The sequence below is a fragment of the Triticum aestivum genome, chromosome 4A, assembly GCF_018294505.1.
Source record: "Triticum aestivum cultivar Chinese Spring chromosome 4A, IWGSC CS RefSeq v2.1, whole genome shotgun sequence".
In the NCBI taxonomy this organism is placed as follows: domain Eukaryota; kingdom Viridiplantae; phylum Streptophyta; class Magnoliopsida; order Poales; family Poaceae; genus Triticum; species Triticum aestivum.
In genome coordinates, this window is record NC_057803.1 from 158,068,750 (window position 1) to 158,089,398 (window position 20,649).

The window sequence follows — 20,649 nt, forward strand, 5'->3', positions numbered from 1 at the left end:
ATAGCAACATCAATCTCAGAACATAGTGGATACTAGGGATCAAACCTTAACAAAACTAACTCGATGGCAATTCCGAGAACTTTTATTTTTGCACAAAAATAAAACCATGGCAATTCTGCTGAAAACAACATCAGTCCGGGTTAGTTCCATTCAAATCATGCAAGTTAGAGTCCAAAACAAGGGAAAAAGTGTTTGGAAAAGTAGATACGACGGAGATGTATCAACTCCCCCAAGCTTAAACCTTTGATTGTCCTCAAGCAATTCAGTTGATAAACTGAAAGTGATAAAGAAAAACTTTTACAAACTCTGTTTGCTCTTGTTGTTGTAAATATGTAAAGCCAGCATTCAAGTTTTCAGCAAAGATTATGAACTAACCATATTCACAATAATATTTAGGTCTCATGTTTACTCATGTCAATGGCATAATTAACTAGCGAGCAATAATAATAAATCTTGGATGACAACACTTTATAAAAACAATCATTATATGATATAACAAGATGGTATCTCGCTAGCCCTTTCTGAGACAGCAAAACATAAAAGCAGAGCCCCTTTAAAGATCAAGGACTGACTAGACATTATAATTCATGGTAAAAGAGATCCAGCCAAGTCATACTCAATGTAAACTAACAGTAATACATGCAAATGACAGTGGTGCTCTACAACTGGTGCTTTTTAATAAGAGGATGAGGACTCAACATAAAAGTAAATGGATAGGCCCTTCGCTAAGGGAAGCAGGGATTTGTAGAGGTGCCAGAGCTTCATTCTGAAATAGAGATGAATAATATTTTGAGCGGTATACTTTCATTGTCAACATAACAACCGAGAGATCTCGATATCTTCCATGCTACACACATTATAGGCGGTTCCCAAGCAGAATGGTACAGTTTATACTCCCCCATCACCAATAAGGATCAATCCATGGCTTGCCGGAAACAATGGGTGCCTCCAACTAACAACAATCCTGGGGGAGTTTTGTTTGCAATTATTTTGATTTGATTTGAGCATGGGACCGGGCATCCCGGTGACCCGCCATTTTCTCGTGAATGAGGAGCGGAGTCCACTCCTCTGGAATAACCCGCCTAGCATGGAAGATACAGACAATCCTAGTTGATACATGAGCTATTCGAGCATACAAAACAAAAATTTTATTTGAAGGTTTAGAGTTTGGCACATACAAATTTACTTGGAACGGCAGGTAGATACCGTATATAGGTAGGTATGGTGGACTCATATGGAAGAACTTTGGGTTTTATGGAATTGGATGCACAAGAAGTATTCCCGCTTAGTACAAGTGAAGGCTAGAAAGAGACTGGGAAGCGACCAACTAGAGAGTGACAACAGTCATGAACATCCATTAAGATTAATCAACACCGAATGCAAGCACGAGTAGGATATGTTGGGGAACGTAGTAATTTCAAAAAAATTCCTACGCACACGCAAGATCATGATGATGCACAGCAACGAGAGGGGAGAGTGCTGTCTACGTACCCACGCAGACCGACTGCTGAAGCGTTGACACAACGTAGAGGAAGTAGTCGTACGTCTTCCCGATCCGACCGATCCAAGCACCGTTACTCCGGCACCTCCGAGTTCTTAGCAAACGTACAGCTCGATGACAATCCCCGGGCTCCGATCCAGCAAAGCGTCGGGGAGGAGTTCCGTCAGAATGACGGCGTGGTGACGATCTTGATGTTCTACCGTCGCAGGGCTTCGCCTAAGCACCGCTACAATATGATCGAGGTGGAATATGGTGGCAGGGGGCACCGCACACGGCTAAGGAACGATCTCAAGGATCAACTTGTGTGTCCTAGGGTGCCCCCTGCCTCCGTATATAAAGGAGCCAAGGGGGAGGGGGCGGCCGGCCAAGGAGGGCGCGCCAAGGGAGTCCTACTCCCTCTGGGAGTAGGATTCCCCCAATCCTAGTTGGAATAGGATTCCTCGAGGGGGGAAAGAGAGAGAGGGGGCCGGCCACCTCTCCTTGTCCTAATAGGACTAGGGGAGGGGGGAGGCGCGCAGCCCACCTTGGGCTGCCCCTTTCTCCTTTCCACTAAAGCCCACTAAGGCCCATATAGCTCCCGGGGGGTTCCGGTAACCTCCCGGTACTCCGGTAAAATCCCGATTTCACCCGGAACACTTCCGATATCCAAACATAGGCTTCCAATATATCAATCTTTATGTCTCGACCATTTCGAGACCCCTCGTCATGTCCATGATCACATCCAGGACTCCGAACAATCTTCGGTACATCAAAATGCATAAACTCATAATAACTGTCATCGTAACGTTGAGCGTGCGGACCCTACGGTTCGAGAACAATGTAGACATGACCGAGACACGTCTCCGGTCAATAACCAATAGCGGGACCTAGATGCCCATATTGGCTCCTACATATTCTACGAAGATCTTTATCGGTCAGACCGCATAACAACATACGTTGTTCCCTTTGTCATCGGTATGTTACTTGCCCGAGATTCGATCGTCGGTATCCAATACCTAGTTCAATATCGTTACCGGCAAGTCTCTTTACTCGTTCCGTAATACATCATCCCGCTACTAACTCATTAGTTGCAATGCTTGCAAGGCTTATGTGATGTGCATTACCTGAGAGGGCCCAGAGATACCTCTCCGACAATCGGAGTGACAAATCCTATTCTCGAAATACGCCAACCCAACATCTACCATTGGAGACACCTGTAGAGCTCCTTTATAATCACCCAGTTACGTTGTGACGTTTGGTAGCACACAAAGTGTTCCTCCGGCAAACGGGAGTTGCATAATCTCATAGTCATAGGAACATGTATAAGTCATGAAGAAAGCAATAGCAACATACCAAACGATCGGGTGCTAAGCTAATGGAATGGGTCATGTTAATCAGATCATTCAACTAATGATGTGACCTTGTTAATCAAATAACAACACTTTGTTCATGGTTAGGAAACATAACCATCTTTGATTAACGAGCTAGTCAAGTAGAGGCATACTAGTGACACTAAGTTTGTCTATGTATTCACACATGTATTATGTTTCCGGTTAATACAATTCTAGCATGAATAATAAACATTTATCATGATATAAGGAAATAAATAATAACTTTATTATTGCCTCTAGGGCATATTTCCTTCAGTCTCCCACTTGCACTAGAGTCAATAATCTATATTACACATTAATGATTCTAACACCCATGGAGCCTTGATGCTGATCATGTTTTGCTCGTGGAAGAGGCTTAGCCAACGGGTCTGCAACATTCAGATCCGTATGTATCTTGCAAATCTCTATGTCTCCCACCTGGACTAGATCCCGGATGGAATTGAAGCGTCTCTTGATGTGCTTGGTCCTCTTGTGAAATTTGGATTCCTTTGCCAAGGCAATTGCACCAGTATTGTCACAAAAGATTTCCATTGGACCCGATGCACTAAGTATGACACCTAGATCGGATATGAACTCCTTCATCCAGACTCCTTCGTTCGCTGCTTCCGAAGCAGCTATGTACTCCGCTTCACATGTAGATCCCGCTACGACGCTTTGTTTAGAACTGCACCAACTGACAGCTCCACCGTTTAATGTAAACACGTATCCGGTTTGCGATTTAGAATCGTCCGGATCAGTGTCAAAGCTTGCATCAACGTAACCTCTTACCATGAGCTCTTTGTCACCTCCATATACGAGAAACATATCCTTAGTCCTTTTCAGGTATTTCAGGATGTTCTTGACCGTTGTCCAGTGATCCACTCCTGGATTACTTTGGTACCTCCCTACTAAGCTTATAGCAAGGCACACATCAGGTCTGGTACACAACATTGCATACATGATAGAGCCTATTGCTGAAGCATAGGGAACATCTTTCATTTTCTCTCTATCTTCTGCAGTGGTCGGGCATTGAGTCTGACTCAACTTCACACCTTGTAACACAGGCAAGAACCCTTTCTTTGCTTGATCCATTTTGAACTTCTTCAAAATCTTGTCAAGGTATGCGCTTTATGAAAGTCCAATTAAGCGCCTTGATCTATCTCTATAGATCTTTATGCCTAATATGTAAGCAGCTTCACCGAGGTCTTCCATTGAAAAACTCTTATTCAAGTATCCCTTTATGCTATCCAGAAATTCTATATCATTTCCAATCAGTAATATGTCATCCACATATAATATCAGAAATGCTACAGAGCTCGCACTCACTTTCTTGTAAATACAGGCTTCTCCGAAAGTCTGTATAAAACCAAATGCTTTGATCACACTATCAAAGCATTTATTCCAACTCCGAGAGGCTTGCACCAGTCCATAAATGGATCGCTGGAGCTTGCATACTTTGTTAGCTCCCTTTGGATCGACAAAACCTTCCGGTTGCATCATATACAACTCTTCTTCCATAAATCCATTCAGGAATGCAGTTTTGACATCCATCTGCCAAATTTCATAATCATAAAATGCGGCAATCGCTAACATGATTCGGACAGACTTAAGCATCGCTACGGGTGAGAAAGTCTCATCATAGTCAACCCCTTGAACTTGTCGAAAACCTTTTGCGACAAGTCGAGCTTTGTAGACAGTAACATTACCATCAGCGTTAGTCTTCTTCTTGAAGATCCATTTATTCTCAATTGCTTGCCGATCATCGGGCAAGTCAACCAAAGTCCATACTTTGTTCTCATACATGGATCCCATCTCAGATTTCATGGCTTCAAGCCATTTTGCGGAATCTAGGCTCACCATCGCTTCTTCATAGTTCGTAGGTTCATCATGATCTAGCAGCATGATTTCCAGAACAGGATTACCGTACCACTCTGGTGTGGATCTCGCTCTGGTTGATCTACGAGGTTCAGTAGTATCTTGTCCTAAAGTTTCATGATCATCATCATTAGCTTCCTCACTAATTGGTATAGGTGTCACATAATCAGTTTTCTGTGATGTACTACTTTCCAATAAGGGAGCAGGTACAGTTACCTCGTCAAGTTCTACTTTCCTCCCACTCACTTCTTTCGAGAGAAACTCCTTCTCTAGAAAGGACCCATTCTTAGCAACGAATGTCTTGCCTTCGGATCTGTGATAGAAGGTGTACCCAACAGTCTCCTTTGGGTATCCTATGAAGACACATTTCTCCGATTTGGGCTCGAGCTAATCAGGTTGAAGCTTTTTCACATAAGATTCGCAGCCCCAAACTTTAAGAAACGACAACTTTGGTTTCTTGCCAAACCATAGTTCATAAGGCGTTGTCTCAACGGATTTTGATGGTGCCCTATTTAACATGAATGCGGCCGTCTCTAAAGCATAACCCCAAAAACGATAGCGGTAAATCAGTAAGAGACATCATAGATCGCACCATATCTAGTAAAGTACAATTATGACGTTCGGACACACCATTACGCTGTGGTGTTCCGGGTGGCGTGAGTTGTGAAACTATTCCGCATTGTTTCAAATGTACACCAAACTCGTAACTCAAATATTCTCCTCCACGATCAGATCGTAGAAACTTTATTTTCTTGTTACGATGATTTTCAACTTCACTCTGAAATTCTTTGAACATTTCAAATGTTTCAGACTTGTGTTTCATTAAGTAGATATACCCATATCTGTTTAAGTCATCTGTGAAGGTGAGAAAATAATGATATCCGCCACGAGCCTCAATATTCATCGGACCACATACATCGGTATGTATGATTTCCAATAAATCTGTTGCTCTTTCCATTGTACCGGAGAACGGCATTTTAGTCATCTTGCCCATGAGGCACGGTTCACAAGTACCAAGTGATTCATAATCAAGTGGTTCCAAAAGTCCATCAGTATGGAGTTTCTTCATGCGCTTTATACTGATATGACCTAAACGGCACTGCCACAAATAAGTTGCACTATCATTATCAACTCTGCATCTTTTGGCTTCAACATTATGAATATGTGTGTTACTACTATCGAGATTCATCAAAAATAGACCACTCTTCAAAGGTGCATGACCATAAAAGATATTACTCATATAAATAGAACAACCATTATTCTCTGATTTAAATGAATAACCATCTCGCATCAAACAAGATCCAGATATAATGTTCATGCTCAATGCTGGCACCAAATAATAATTATTTAGGTATAATATTAATCACGAAGGTAGATGTAGAGGTAGCGTGCCGACCGCGATCACATCGACTTTGGAACCGTTTCCCACGCGCATCGTCACCTCGTCCTTTGCCAGTGTTCGCTTAATCTGTAGTCCCTGTTTCGAGTTGCAAATATTAGCAACTGAACCAGTATCAAATACCCAGGTGCTACTACGAGCTCTAGTAAGGTACACATCAATAACATGTATATCACATATACCTTTGTTCACCTTGCCATCCTTCTTATCCGCCAAATACTTGGGGCAGTTCCGCTTCCAGTGACCAGTCTGCTTGCAGTAGAAGCACTCAGTTTCAGGCTTAGGTCCAGACTTGGGTTTCTTCTCCTGAGCAGCAACTTGCTTGCCGTTCTCCTTGAAGTTCCCCTTCTTCTTCCCTTTGCCCTTTTTCTTGAAACTATTGGTCTTGTTAACCATCAACACTTGATGCTCCTTCTTGATTTCTACCTCCGTAGCTTTCAGCATTGCGAAGAGCTCGGGAATAGTCTTGTTCATCCCTTGCATATTATAGTTCATCACGAAGCTCTTGTAGCTCGGTGGCAGTGATTGGAGAATTTTGTCAATGACGCAATCATCTGGAAGATTAACTCCCATCTGAATCAAGTGATTATTATACCCAGACATTTTGAGTATATGCTCACTGACAGAACTATTCTCCTCCATCTTACAGCTATAGAACTTATTGGAGACTTCATATCTCTCAATCCGGGCATTTGCTTGAAATATTAACTTCAACTCCTGGAACATCTCATATGCTCCATGACGTTCAAAACATCGTTGAAGTCCCGATTCTAAGCCGTAAAGCATGGCACACTGAACTATCGAGTAGTCATCAGCTTTGCTCTGCCAGACGTTCATAACATCTGGTGTTGCTCCAGCAGCAGGCCTGGCACCCAGCGGTGCTTCCAGGACGTAATTTTTCTGAGCAGCAATGAGGATAATCCTCAAGTTACGGACCTAGTCCGTGTAATTGCTACCATCATCTTTCAACTTTGCTTTCTCAAGGAACGCATTAAAATTCAACGGAACAACAGCACGAGCCATCTATCTACAATCAACATAAACAAGCAAGATACTATGAGGTACTAAGTTCATGATAAGTTTAAGTTCAATTAATCAAATTACTTAAGAACTCCCACTTAGATAGACATCCCTCTAATCCTCTAAGTGATCACGTGATCCAAATCAACTAAACCATGACCGATCATCACGTGAGATGGAGTAGTTTTCAATGGTGAACATCGTTATGTTGATCATATCTACTATATGATTCATGCTCGACCTTTCGGTCTCCGTGTTCCGAGGCCATATCTGCATATGCTAGGCTCGTCAAGTTTAACCTGAGTATTCTGCGTGTGCAAAAACTGGCTTGCACCCGTTGTAGATGGATGTAGAGCTTATCACACCCGATCATCACGTGGTGTCTGGGCACAACGAACTTTGGCAACAGTGCATACTCAGGGAGAACACTTCTTGATAATTTAGTGAGAGATCATCTTATAATGCTACCGTCAATCAAAGCAAGATAAGATGCATAAAAAGATAAACATCACATGCAATCAATATAAGTGATATGATATGGTCATCATCATCTTGTGCTTGTGATCTCCATCTCCGAAGCACCGTCATGATCACCATCGTCACCGGCGCGACACCTTGATCTCCATCGTAGCATCGTTGTCGTCTCGCCAATCTTATGCTTCCACGACTATCGCTACCGCTTAGTGATAAAGTAAAGCATTATATCATGATTGCATTGCATACAATAAAGTGACAACCATATGGCTCCTGCCAGTTGCCGATAACTCGGTTACAAAACATGATCATCTCATACAATAAAATTCATCATCATGCCTTGACCATATCACATCACAACATGCCCTGCAAAAACAAGTTAGACGTCCTCTACTTTGTTGTTGCAAGTTTTACGTGGCTGCTACGGGCTTAAGCAAGAACCAATCTCACCTACGCATCAAAACCACAACAATAGTTTGTCAATTTGACTCCGTTTTAACCTTCGCAAGGACCGGGCGTAGCCATACTCGGTTCAACTAAAGTTGGAGAGCCAGTCGCCCGCAAGCCACCTATGTGCAAAGCACGTCGGGGGAACCGGTCTCGCGTAAGCGTACGCGTAATGTTGGTCCGGGTCGTCTCGTCAAACAATACCGCTGAACCAAAGTATGACATGCTGGTAGGCAGTATGACTTATATCACCCACAACTCACTTGTGTTCTGCTCGTGCATATAACATCAACATATAAAACCTGGCTCGTATGCCACTGTTGGGGAACGTAGTAATTTCAAAAAAATTCCTACGCACACGCAAGATCATGATGATGCACAGCAACGAGAGGGGAGAGTGTTTTCTACGTACCCACGCAGATCGACTACGGAAGCATTGACATAATGTAGAGGATGTAGTCGTACGTCTTCCCGATCCGACCGATCCAAGCACCGTTACTCCGGCACCTCCGAGTTCTTAGCACACGTACAGCTCGATGACAATCCCCGGGCTCCGATCCAGCAAAGCGTCGGGGAGGAGTTCCGTCAGCACGACGGCGTGGTGACGATCTTGATGTTCTACCATCGCAGGGCTTCACCTAAGCACCGCTACAATATGATCGAGGTGGAATATGGTGGCAGGGGGCACCGCACACGGCTAAGGAACGATCTCAAGGATCAACTTGCGTGTCCTAGGGTGCCCCCTGCCTCCGTATATAAAGGAACCAAGGGGGAGGGGGCGGCCGGCCAAGGAGGGCGCGCCAAGGGAGTCCTACTCCCTCTGGGAGTAGGATTCCCCCCCCCCCCCAATCCTAGTTGGAATAGGATTCCTTGAGGGGGGAAAGAGAGAGTGGGGGCCGGCCACCTCTCCTTGTCCTAATAGGACTAGGGGAGGGGGGAGGCGCGCGGCCCACCTTGGGCTGCCCACTAAGGCCCATATAGCTCCCGGGGGGGTTCCGGTAACTCCCGGTACTCCGGTAAAATCCCGATTTCACCCGGAACACTTCCGATATCCAAACATAGGCTTCCAATATATCAATGTTTATGTCTCGACCATTTCGAGACCCCTCGTCATGTCCATGATCACATCCGGGACTCCGAACAATCGTCGGTACATCAAAATGCATAAACTCATAATAACTGTCATTGTAACGTTAAGCGTGCGGACCCTACAGTTCAAGAACAATGTAGACAAGACCGAGACATGTCTCCGGTCAATAACCAATAGCGGGACCTGGATGCCCATATTGGCTCCTAAATATTCTATGAAGATCTTTATCGGTCAGACCGCATAACAACATACGTTGTTCCCTTTGTCATCGGTATGTTACTTGCCCGAGATTCGATCGTCGGTATCCAATACCTAGTTCAATCTCGTTACCGGCAAGTCTCTTTACTCGTTCCGTAATACATCATCCTGCAACTAACTCATTAGTTGCAATGCTTGCGAGGCTTATGTGATGTGCATTACCTGAGAGGGCCCAGAGATACCTCTTCGACAATCGGAGTGACAAATCCTATTCTCGAAATACGCCAACCCAACATTTACCATTGGAGACACCTGTAGAGCTCCTTTATAATCACCCAGTTACGTTGTGACGTTTGGTAGCACACAAAGTGTTCCTCCGGCAAACGGGAGTTGCATAATCTCATAGTCATAGGAACATGTATAAGTCATGAAGAAAGCAATAGCAACATACTAAACGATCGGGTGCTAAGCTAATGGAATGGGTCATGTCAATCAGATCATTCAACTAATGACGTGACCTCGTTAATCAAATAACAACACTTTGTTCATTGTTAGGAAACATAACCATCTTTGATTAACGAGTTAGTCAAGTAGAGGCATACTAGTGACACTAAGTTTGTCTATGTATTCACACATGTATTATGTTTCCGGTTAATACAATTCTAGCATGAATAATAAACATTTATCATGATATAAGGAAATAAATAATAACTTTATTATTGCCTCTAGGGCATATTTCCTTCAGGATATTGATGATGTCCTGGACTAGGGGGTACTCACCACGTCATCTCCCGGTCAGTTAGATTGGGACGAGGACCCTCATGGCCGTATACTCATGGGCCAGTTCGGACAGTTGCCGCATACAAGGAAGATTCCGCAAGACTTGGTGGTCAAGACAAGGACTCCTCCCCCACCGACATATTCGGCTAGGACTCTTGTTATCCTAGGTCTTTGGTGCATTATATAAACCAGGGCCAGGCTAGTCGATAGATATACAAACAATCATACCATAGGCTAGTTTCTAGGGTTTAGCCTCTACGATCTCGTGGTAGATCAACTCTTGTAATACTCATATCATCAAGATCAATCAAGCAGGAAGTAGGGTATTACCTCCATCGAGAGGGCCCAAACCTGGGTAAACATCGTGTCCCCCGCCTGCTGTTACCATCCGCCTTAGATGCCCAGTTCCAGACCCCTACCCAAGATCCGCCGGTTTTGACACCGACATTGGTGCTTTCATTGAGAGTTCTGCTGTGTGTTTGGCCAAAGATCGATGGCTCGACTGCAGATCAACTACGACTTCGGCATCTTCGTCACTAGCTTGACTAGTCACCTTGGTTCGACCAAGAACACCGCCCCGTGTTCGGATCACCATGTTCGGATGAGGGCCTTCATCAACACCAACTCCGATCTCTATCAAGATCATGGAGGAATCGTTCATGGAGCTCGGGGGCTCAACGTCAACATTGCCCTTGGGCAACCGTGCTGTTTTTCTGGACAGCAAACGCGTATCCACCGGCACCGGCTCCTCTAGTGTCGTTTCAACGATCACTTCGGTGGAATTGTGCAGAATTGAGTCTACAACAACCCTGGAAAATCTCTGACAATCTATGATATACCGGAGCCCTGTCAAATCCAGACGGGAATCTGGACGAGTTTAGGGTGTGGTCTCCAGAGCCCAGCTCGGAAGTCCTTTAGAAGATCCAACCGTTCATCTGCTGCGGAATTCCCATGTCTACCACCCCTTAAAATTTCAGCTTGATCCGACCGTCCAAACTCCGGGAACCATCCGATTGGTGCATCACTTTTCAAATCTGTTTCCTGCGCGAATACGGACCCGACCCGAATTCATGTTTCTTTATGAACATGATATTTGACAACCTTTTTAAAAGGAATTTTCTTCTAAGGTATTGTGCATTGTTTTTAACATGCGCCCATAAATTTTTAATCCTCCTCTGAGGTAATCTATGCCATCACGCTGGTGTCAAACCAGTCCAGCAATATAGCTCCACGACTGCCAACCTGTGCTAGACATGTCGTCGCTTTTTAATCTGAGGTCAACTTCTTTGGATCCTCACCTCGGCGAGCCGAATAAGAGTTCGGAATCGCCAAGGACAAATCATCACCAGCATCACCGCCCCACAGATTACACGGAGCAGGCACACCGATATCGCTGCATGGTCACTTCATCAAACCAGCATTGGTCGCGTCACAAGTTACGACCTGGGTCGGCACGGCCGCACTGTTGCTTCTTCGAGACAATGTCCATCACGCCGAACTACTTATACACCTCGGCTGATATGGCAGCTACAACAACTCCTCACCGGCCTGCTCCGTCACCTCTGCTAGACCGGGGACTTGGCTATTTCTTCATCAACATACCCCGGTGACTTCGGCCTCACTAGCCGACCAGCTTCATCACGTTAGCTGGACCAAGGGCTTCGCCTCGGCAAACCAATCTTTGCCAGCATCACCAGGCCATCGCTTTATCGCCCATCAGGCAATGGGTGTGTGGATCGATTCTCGATTTTGGGAGTCGCTTTTCTTCGGAATGCTACAAAAAATAAACCAGGTGCTATTAATCCTAACAATTTTTTGCTTGTTGGGTTTATTTTTCTTAAGGAATTATTACTCTGGTTTGTTCCATCATCTGTACACAGGTCTATCAAATGGCGGCCACATTAAAAACGGTCGCATGGTGGTTCGGTCAGTTTCCGTACATAGTTTGACGAACGCCGCATCCGAAGCCCGGACTGCCCTGCAAATTTAGGCTTTGTCACGCCTTCACTGCGTCACGCTGATGCACTGCATCGACATTGGCTTTGGCGCCAGGCCACATTTCTTTAAATTAATTATTTATGTGTAAAGCAATTATGCAAGGATTATATATATATATATATATATTATTTCCAGGACCGCACTATTTTATGTGTGCAGGTAATCGATTTTGACTGCGTTAGGTGGTCACTACTCCAGAGTGCCGAACTCCTTGCTCGGACACCTCGGGCCTGGGGGCTGGGACCTCGGCCATGCCCAAGACTACAAACCTTGTCGGATCTGTCACAGATCAATGGGCGTCTTTGTAACACCCCGGATGTAATTTACCTAATATGTACTCCAACTCTTGCCGTTTCCGGTGCTAAGTTATTTTATTTTCTCGGGTTCGAGTTTTTGTCTCCGTGTGTTGTTGTCGTTGTCATGCATCTCGTATCATGTCATCATGTGCATTGCATTTGCATACGTGTTCGTCTCATGCATCCGAGCATTTTCCCCGTTGTCCGTTTTGCATTCCAGTGCTCCGTTCTCCTCTGATGGTCATTTCTACCTTTCTTTCGTGTGTGGGGATTAAACATTTCCGGATTGGACCGAGACTTGCCAAGCGGCCTTGGTTTACTACCAGTAGACCGCTTGTCAAGTTTCGTACCATTTGGACTTCGTTTGATGCTCCAACGGTTAACCGAGGGACCGAGAAGGCCTCGTGTGTGTTGCAGCCCAACACCCCTCCAATTTGGCCCAAAACCCACCAAAACCCTCTCCATCATCTAGAGCGTTCGATCACGATCGCGTGGTTGAAAACCGCACCTCATTTGGACTCTCCTAGCTCCCTCTATGCCTATAAACATACCCCCCTTCGAAATTCTCGGTTCCCCTCTCCCGAGACCCTAAAAATCGCCTCCTCCGCACGGCCGGACACGTCCTCCGGCCGCGGGACACGTCCGCCGTTCACCCCCGCCTATCGGAGCTTGCCACGTGGCCGTGCGCCCACTTCGCCGCCCCCGCGCCGCCGGCCCTGCCGGGCCCAGGCGGGGCCCTCCCGGCCCGGTCGACGGCGCGCGCCCCGCGCCCTCATCTCCCCGCGCTCCGGCGGCCACCGCCACCGACGCCCACCAGCCACCGCACCGCCGCAGCTTCACATTGCCGGCCGCGCCGCACCTCGCCGCCGACACTGCCACACCGCCCTCCGCCGTAGATCCTCGACGCCCGCGCCACCTCCGTTGGTCGGATCCGGTGACCTGGCCCCTCTCCGGCGTCCCCGCGGCAAGATCCACTCCGGCGAGCTCTACCTCGAGCTCCGGCGAGCTCCCCGATGAATCTCGGTTCCTGTGCGTGAACAGTGCCAGCTAGATCCGATCTGAACCGGACAAACCCTAGGGTTTACTCCTTTTTTTCCTAAGTCTGCAGATTAAATTGCCATGTTCATCATGCTATATCTCCTCATCCGTAGATCCGTTTTGGGTGTGTAGCATATCAAAATGTTCGTCTCAGAGAGTACATCATTTCATCTCACTGCATCATTTTCGTTTGAGTTCATATTGATGCCTGAAATGCTGTTGGAAGAGTGCTATTTAAGTTAATTGTCGGATCTGCTGCACCAAATAGCTTTTTGTCATTTTTGCCATGATTAATGTGTGCATGATATGCCCCTGAGCTCTACATGTGTTTTGTTGTATGCTTTGCCATCTTTCCAGAGGTGCTATCCATGTTTTTTTGTGATGTGTGTGGTGACTAGCACCAGCTTGCAAAGTGGTGCATTCGTTAATGCTGATTTCAGGGACTTAGCAATTCCACTAAGTCCTTGATCTGTTTTTATCAATATGCCATATGTTCATGTTGTTTCCTAGTGAGCCGTGCATCTTTTGAGGATGATCATTAAGGATGATTTGTTAATCTTGTAGTGCTCTATCCATCCATGTCTTTGTTTGCAATTATGGAGCACACTAGCTGGAGTAAATCGAGCTATACTTTTGCTATTTCGTGAATCTGGGCAGATTGTCTACTTGTTAGCGATTTTGCCGAGGATGTTGTAGTTGATCCGTGCATGCTATGTTGTTGTTCTTACGATGTCTAGCTTGCATAATGTATATTCTTGATGGGTGTATGCTTAGGTTGTCATGACATGCTATGTAGTGAGTGCATCGAGCTCGTAAACATTCCTACTTGATATCTGATTTGCATGTTCCAGTTTTTCACTAAGTCTGAGATGTGATTATGTTTTTGCCATGTTCACATGCTTGCAATTGTATTTTCTGATCCCTTTTGGCTCAAGGTCACTAAGGGACTTTTGTTAAGCTCTTTGAGTAGCTCCATGCCATGCCTTGCCTTGCCATGTTAAGTTCCTGTAGCATACTGTTTTCATGCTCAAAAGTGTGCTACCTGATCTGAAATTCCAGGCTTGTGTTAATTTCAGAGAGTCTGAGATCTGTTTACCAATTGCACTTTTTCCATGCTTGTTTGATCCTGTTATTGGATGAATTGGCCGTAGCTCAGTGTTCATATTTTGTTAAGAATTATGAGAGGATCCCTACCATGTATTTTGTTGCCATGCTTGGGTGTTGTAGCATGTTTAACTTGTTGCATTTAGATGGCTACTTGCTGTTTATCGCAGACCGTTGTCATATTTGATTTGCTTGCCATTTCCAAACTGTGCATCCGATTCCGGCGTTCTTTATATCGATTTCAACCGAAATCACCTCATATTTCCAGTGGAACTCTTGGATTTCCAAGTTGAGGCCAGGTTCATTCATTCCTTGTCAAATCTTGCATATGCATCACATATCGCATCCCGCATAGCATACCTTGTTTGCATCATGTTGTTTGAGCTTTGCACGTGGTTGATTGTGTCCTTTTTGCTTGTTTGTCTTGTTTGGGTAGAGCCGGGAGACGAGTTCGCTAACGAGGAGCCCGTTGAGTTTGCTTTCAAGGATCCAATCAACTCTGACAACTTTGCAGGCAAGATGATCATACCCTCGAAATCACTTCTATCTTTGCTTTGCTAGATGCTCGCTCTTTTGCTATGCCTATGCTACGATGCCTACCACTTGCTTATCATGCCTCCCAAATTTCCATGTCAAACCTCTAACCCACCATGTCCTAGCAAACCGTTGATTGGCTATGTTACCGCTTTGCTCAGCCCCTCTTATAGCGTTGCTAGTTGCAGGTGAAGATTGGAGACCGTTCCTTGTTGGAACATTACTTTCTTGTTGGGATATCATTATATTACCTTGTTATCTTAATGCACCTATATACTTGGTAAAGGGTGGAAGGCTCGGCCTTTTGCCTAGTGTTTTGTTCCACTCTTGCCGCCCTAGTTTCCGTCATATCGGTGTTATGTTCTCGGATTTTGCGTTCCTTACGCGGTTGGGTAATAATGGGAACCCCTTGACAGTTTGCCTTGAATAAAACTCTTCCAGCAATGCCCAACCTTGGTTTTACCATTTTCCACCTAGCCTCTTTTTCCCTTGGGTTTCTGGAGCCCGAGGGTCATCTTATTTAACCCCCCCCCCCCGGGCCAGTGCTCCTCTGAGTGTTGGTCCGAACCGGGCAGCCTGCGGGGCCACCTCGGGGAAACTCGAGGTTTGGTTTTACTCGTAGCTTGACCTATCTGAGTGTGCCCTGAGAACGAGATATGTGCAGCTCCTATCGGGATTTGTCGACACATTCGGCGGTGTTGCTGGATTTGTTTTAACTTGACGAAATGTCTTGTAGAACCGGGATACCAAGTCTGATCGGAATGTCTCGGGAGAAGGTATATCCTTCATTGACCGTGAGAGCTTGTCATGGGCCAAGTTGGGACTCCCCTGCAGGGATTTGAACTTTCGAAAGCCGTGCCCGCGGTTATGGGCAGATGGGAATTTGTTAATGTCCGGTTGTAGATAACTCGAACCTTAACTTAATTAAAATGAATCAACTATGCGCGTTACCGTGATGGTCTCTTCTCGGCAGAGTCCGGGAAGCGAACATGGTGTTGGAGTAATGTTTGCCGTAGTTGGTTCTCTAGTTCTTCGTTCACGCTTTGCCTTCTCTTCTCGCTCTCTTTTGCGAGCAGGTTAGCCACCATATATGCTAGTCGCTTGCTGCAGCTCCACATATTTACCTTGCCTTACCTATAAGCTTAAATAGTCTTGATCGCGAGGGTGCGAGATTGCTGAGTCCCTGTGGCTCACAGATTACTTCCAAACCAGATGCAGGGCCAGACGACTCCGTTCCAGATGATGCGCTTGAGCTCAAGTGGGAGTTCGACGAGGACTCACACCATTACTATGTGTCTTTCCCTGATGATCAGTAGTGGTGCCCAGTTGGGGCGATCGGGACCGTGTCGCATGTTCGGTTGATCTTTTATTTTGGCACCGTAGTCGGGCCATGAGTGATTGGATGATGTAATGCTATTTATGTACTTTGTTTGATGTGGCAAGTGTAAGCCAACTATGTACCTTCCCCTTTTATTATCTATTTACATGGGATGTTGTGAAGATTGCCTTACTTGCGACATTGCTTTCAATGCGGTTATGCTTCTAAGTCGTGCTTCGACACGTAGGAGATTTAGCCGCATCGAGGGCATTAAAAGTTGGTAATCAGAGCCTTCCCCGACCTTAGGAGCCCCCACTGCTTGATCGTTTTTAGCAGCCGTTGTTGAGTCTAGAAAAATGTTTTGAGTCATTTAGGAATTATATATCGGAGAGTTTAGGAATTCTTTTTACTCCCCAGTCTCCTCATCGCTCTGGTAAGGCATCCTGGCGTAGAGTTTTGACTCTTCTCTTCTCAAATTTCACTAAAAAAATTAGGATCACGCGGGTATCTTGGAATCATTCCAATCGATTTGTGACGAGAACATTGTTCTTGGTGCCCCCTGTCTTTAGGGGTTGTGGCAGTGTCCCGGGGAGTTGAGCTCCGAGGTGTTGTCGTCAGAATTTTATCATTGTAGTTCTGGAATACCTGAGTTTAGTTCACCAACATCAAAAATCTCTTTTATGTAGTTGTTGGTGAGATAACCTCGACGCCACCCAGTACTGGGGCGGGAGTTCGGGAGTATTGCCATAACTTGTATAACGGATGCTTTTCGAAGGTTGAGGTAGATGGTTTCCGAAGTTTTCTCGGTTATGTGTTGAAGGATGGAAACAGCTGGATGTAGGATTTGCTAGATTTGGGTGAGATATTATGCTTCCCCTGTATCCCCAACACCTGATTGCATAACCGGAAAGGTTCGGGAGTTTCATATGTGGGAATTCCTGTAGCTCTAGCTCTTCTTCCACGGATATTTGGTTTGATATTGGGATTTCTTACCGAGTATTCGTTCTTGTTCCATACCTTGTTGATTTATTCCTCTACCTAAATTCTAAGTGGCTTCTCAATTATGGATATGTGACCATTTCAAGTGGAATACATTCGTTCTTATGTTCGGATGTGAAGACTATATGTTGCAATTTCGACCCGCTTGATTCAGCTTCAATTTTATCTGTCAATGTGCTAACGGATGTCACCCTCTTCAGGATGGCTCCCGCTAAGAGCAGCAATCAGAATCAGAATCAGGATCCGCCACCACCTCCCCCTCCTCCGGAGGCATGGCAAGCTGTGATGGCTGCTACCAATGCAAACACGCAGTTGATCATGCAAATTATTCAAGAGCGCAACCAAGCGAACCAAGGCAACTAAGGCAACAATCAGAATCACTTTGCTACACTCAATCAGTTCCTTGCTAACCAGCCAAAGACCTTCAGCAATTGTGTTGAGGCAACTGATGCTGACGATTGGCTCGTGGACTTGTGTAAGCATTTCGAGTGCAGTAACATCAGGCCTAAGGACTTTGTCAAGTTTGCTTCCTTCCAACTCAAAGACCAAGCTGCAGAATGGTTCCAGCAGTACAAATATTCTAGAGGAGGTCGTGTGATTATCTGGGATGAATTCTGTCAAGACTTCAAAGCTCATCATATTCCTCAGAGCGTGGTTGAAAGCGAGCGTGAGGAATTCCACAACCTGAAGCAAGGCTCTTTGTCTGTCTATGGCTACAACAAGTTGTTTCAGAAGCTCGCCCACTTTGCTAAGCAGGACGTCCCTGACGAGAAGAGCTTGATATACCAGTTCAGGGGTGGTCTCAGAGAAGAAATCCAGCTAGCTCTTGTTCTCTTTGATCCCTTGAGGTACGATGAGTTCTACAACATGGCATTGAAGCAAGAGGCTGCTCAACTGAAGTGTGATGCTTCCAAGAAGCGAGTCAGAGATGCTACTACTTCTTCCTCTACTCAAGTGGCCAAGCAGCAGAAGTATTGGCTTCCTCCTCCTCCGTTCCGTCAGCCGTATCAGCAGAAGAGCAAAGGTGGCAGTGGATCTTCCCACCCACCCAACCCTGGCTTTCAGAACAAGACTTCATCTCAAGCTCCAAGATCGAGTGCTCCGTATCACCGTCCACTTTCAGAGGTCACGTGCAACAAGTGCCAACAGAAGGGTCACTATGCCAACAAATGCTTCAACCAGAGGTGTCTCCCTCCTCCTTCTCCTGTGAGATCGGCAAGTATAGCTGTGGTCAAGCATAACCCCAAGCACGCCAAGGTCAACTTGATGAATGCAGCTCAGGCAGAGGACTCGTCAGATGTCATCATGGGTAACCTTCCTGTTAACGATATTCCTGCAAGAGTTCTTTTTGACACTGGTGCATCGCATTGTTTCATGTCAAAGCCATTTTTTACCAAGCATGAATTTGTTTCTTCTCATTTGGGCAAACAAATGGATATCATTTCTCCTGGCAAACGCTTGAGTGCAAGTCTGGAGGTTCCAAATGTTACTATCACCTTGGGCGACTACAAGTTCCTTTCTTCCCCAATGGTTCTTGGTGACTCGGATATTGATCTTATTCTCGGAATGGATTGGCTTTCTAAGCACAAGGCTCAGCTTGATTGTGCAGCCAGGCAGATTCATTTGACTCATTCATCTGAGGATGTAATTGTCTTTGCCGCTCGTGATGATACAATCCGTCTGTTTTCTCTCAATGAGAAGGGTGAACTAGATGCCATCTCGCAAATTCCAATCGTTTGTGAATATCAATACGTCTTTCCAGAAGAGCTTCTAGGAATGCCTCCGCACCGGCCAGTCGAATTCGTCATCGATCTTGAGCCTGGCATGGAACCGGTGTGCAAACGTCCTTACAAGCTCGAACCTGAAGAGTTGAAGGAGCTGAAGAAGCAACTCAATATTCAAGAGCGAATGGGTCTCATCCGACCTAGTTCCTCTCCGTGGGGTTGTGGAGTACTTTTTGTGAAGAAGAAGGATGGAACGGACCGACTTTGTGTTGACTACCGTCCATTGAACAAGAAGACTATCAAGAACAAATACCCACTTCCCAACATCAACGAGCTGTTTGAACAACTCAAAGGTGCCCAAGTATTCTCCAAGCTTGATCTCCGTATGGGTTATCACCAGATTCGAATCCGTGAGCACGATATTCCCAAGACGACTTTCAGGACAAGCTATGGTTCATATGAATACACTGTCATGTCTTTTGGCCTCGTCAACGCTCCTCCGACTTTCTCTCGCATGATTAACTTCATCTTCAATGCCTACACAAATGACTTTGTTTTGGTCTATCTCGACGACATTCTGGTCTTTTCGAAGAACAAGGAAGATCATGCCAAGCACTTGCGTTTGGTGCTTGATAAGCTCAGGGAACACCAGTTCTACGCCAAGTTCTCAAAGTGCGAATTTTGGCTCGATGAGGTTCTTTATCTTGGGCATATCATCTCTGCCAAGGGCATTGCGGTGAATCCTAAGAAGGTGTCTGCAATTGTGAATTGGGAACCACCTCAGAACATGAAAGAACTCCGTAGCTTCCTCGGTCTCGCAAGCTATCGTCGAAGGTTCATTGAGAACTTTTCAAAGATCACGAAGCCTCTTTCAAACCTTCTCCAGAAGCACGTCAAGTACGTTTGGTCTCCGGAATGTGACATTGCTTTCAACACTTTGAAAGAGAAATTGGTCACTGCTCCAGTTCTGAATCCTCCTGATGAATCCAAACCGTTCGAGGTATTCTGCGATGCCTCTCTTCAAGGTCTTGGTGTAGTGTTGATGCAAGAGAAGAAAGTTGTGGCCTATACCTCTCGTCAGTTGAAGCCCAACGAGAAGAACTACCCCACTCATGACCTTGAGTTGGCGGGAGTTGTGCATGCTCTTTTGACTTGGAGACATCTCTTATTGGGAAGAAAAGTGGACATCTTCACTGACCACAAGAGTCTCAAGTACATCTTCACTCAGCCTAATCTCAACCACAGGCAGACTCGATGGGTCGAAATGATTCAAGAGTATAATCCGAGTATCGAGTATACTCCAAGCAAGGCCAATGTGATTGCTGACGCATTGAGCAGGAAGGCTTATTGCAACAGTCTAATTCTCAAGCCTTATCAACCCGAGCTTTGTGAAGCTTTCCACAAACTCAATCTGCAAGTTGTTCCTCAAGGTTTCCTTGCCAACCTTCAAGTCTCTCCTACCTTGGAGGACCAGATTCGCGAGGCGCAACTTCTTGATGCTATGG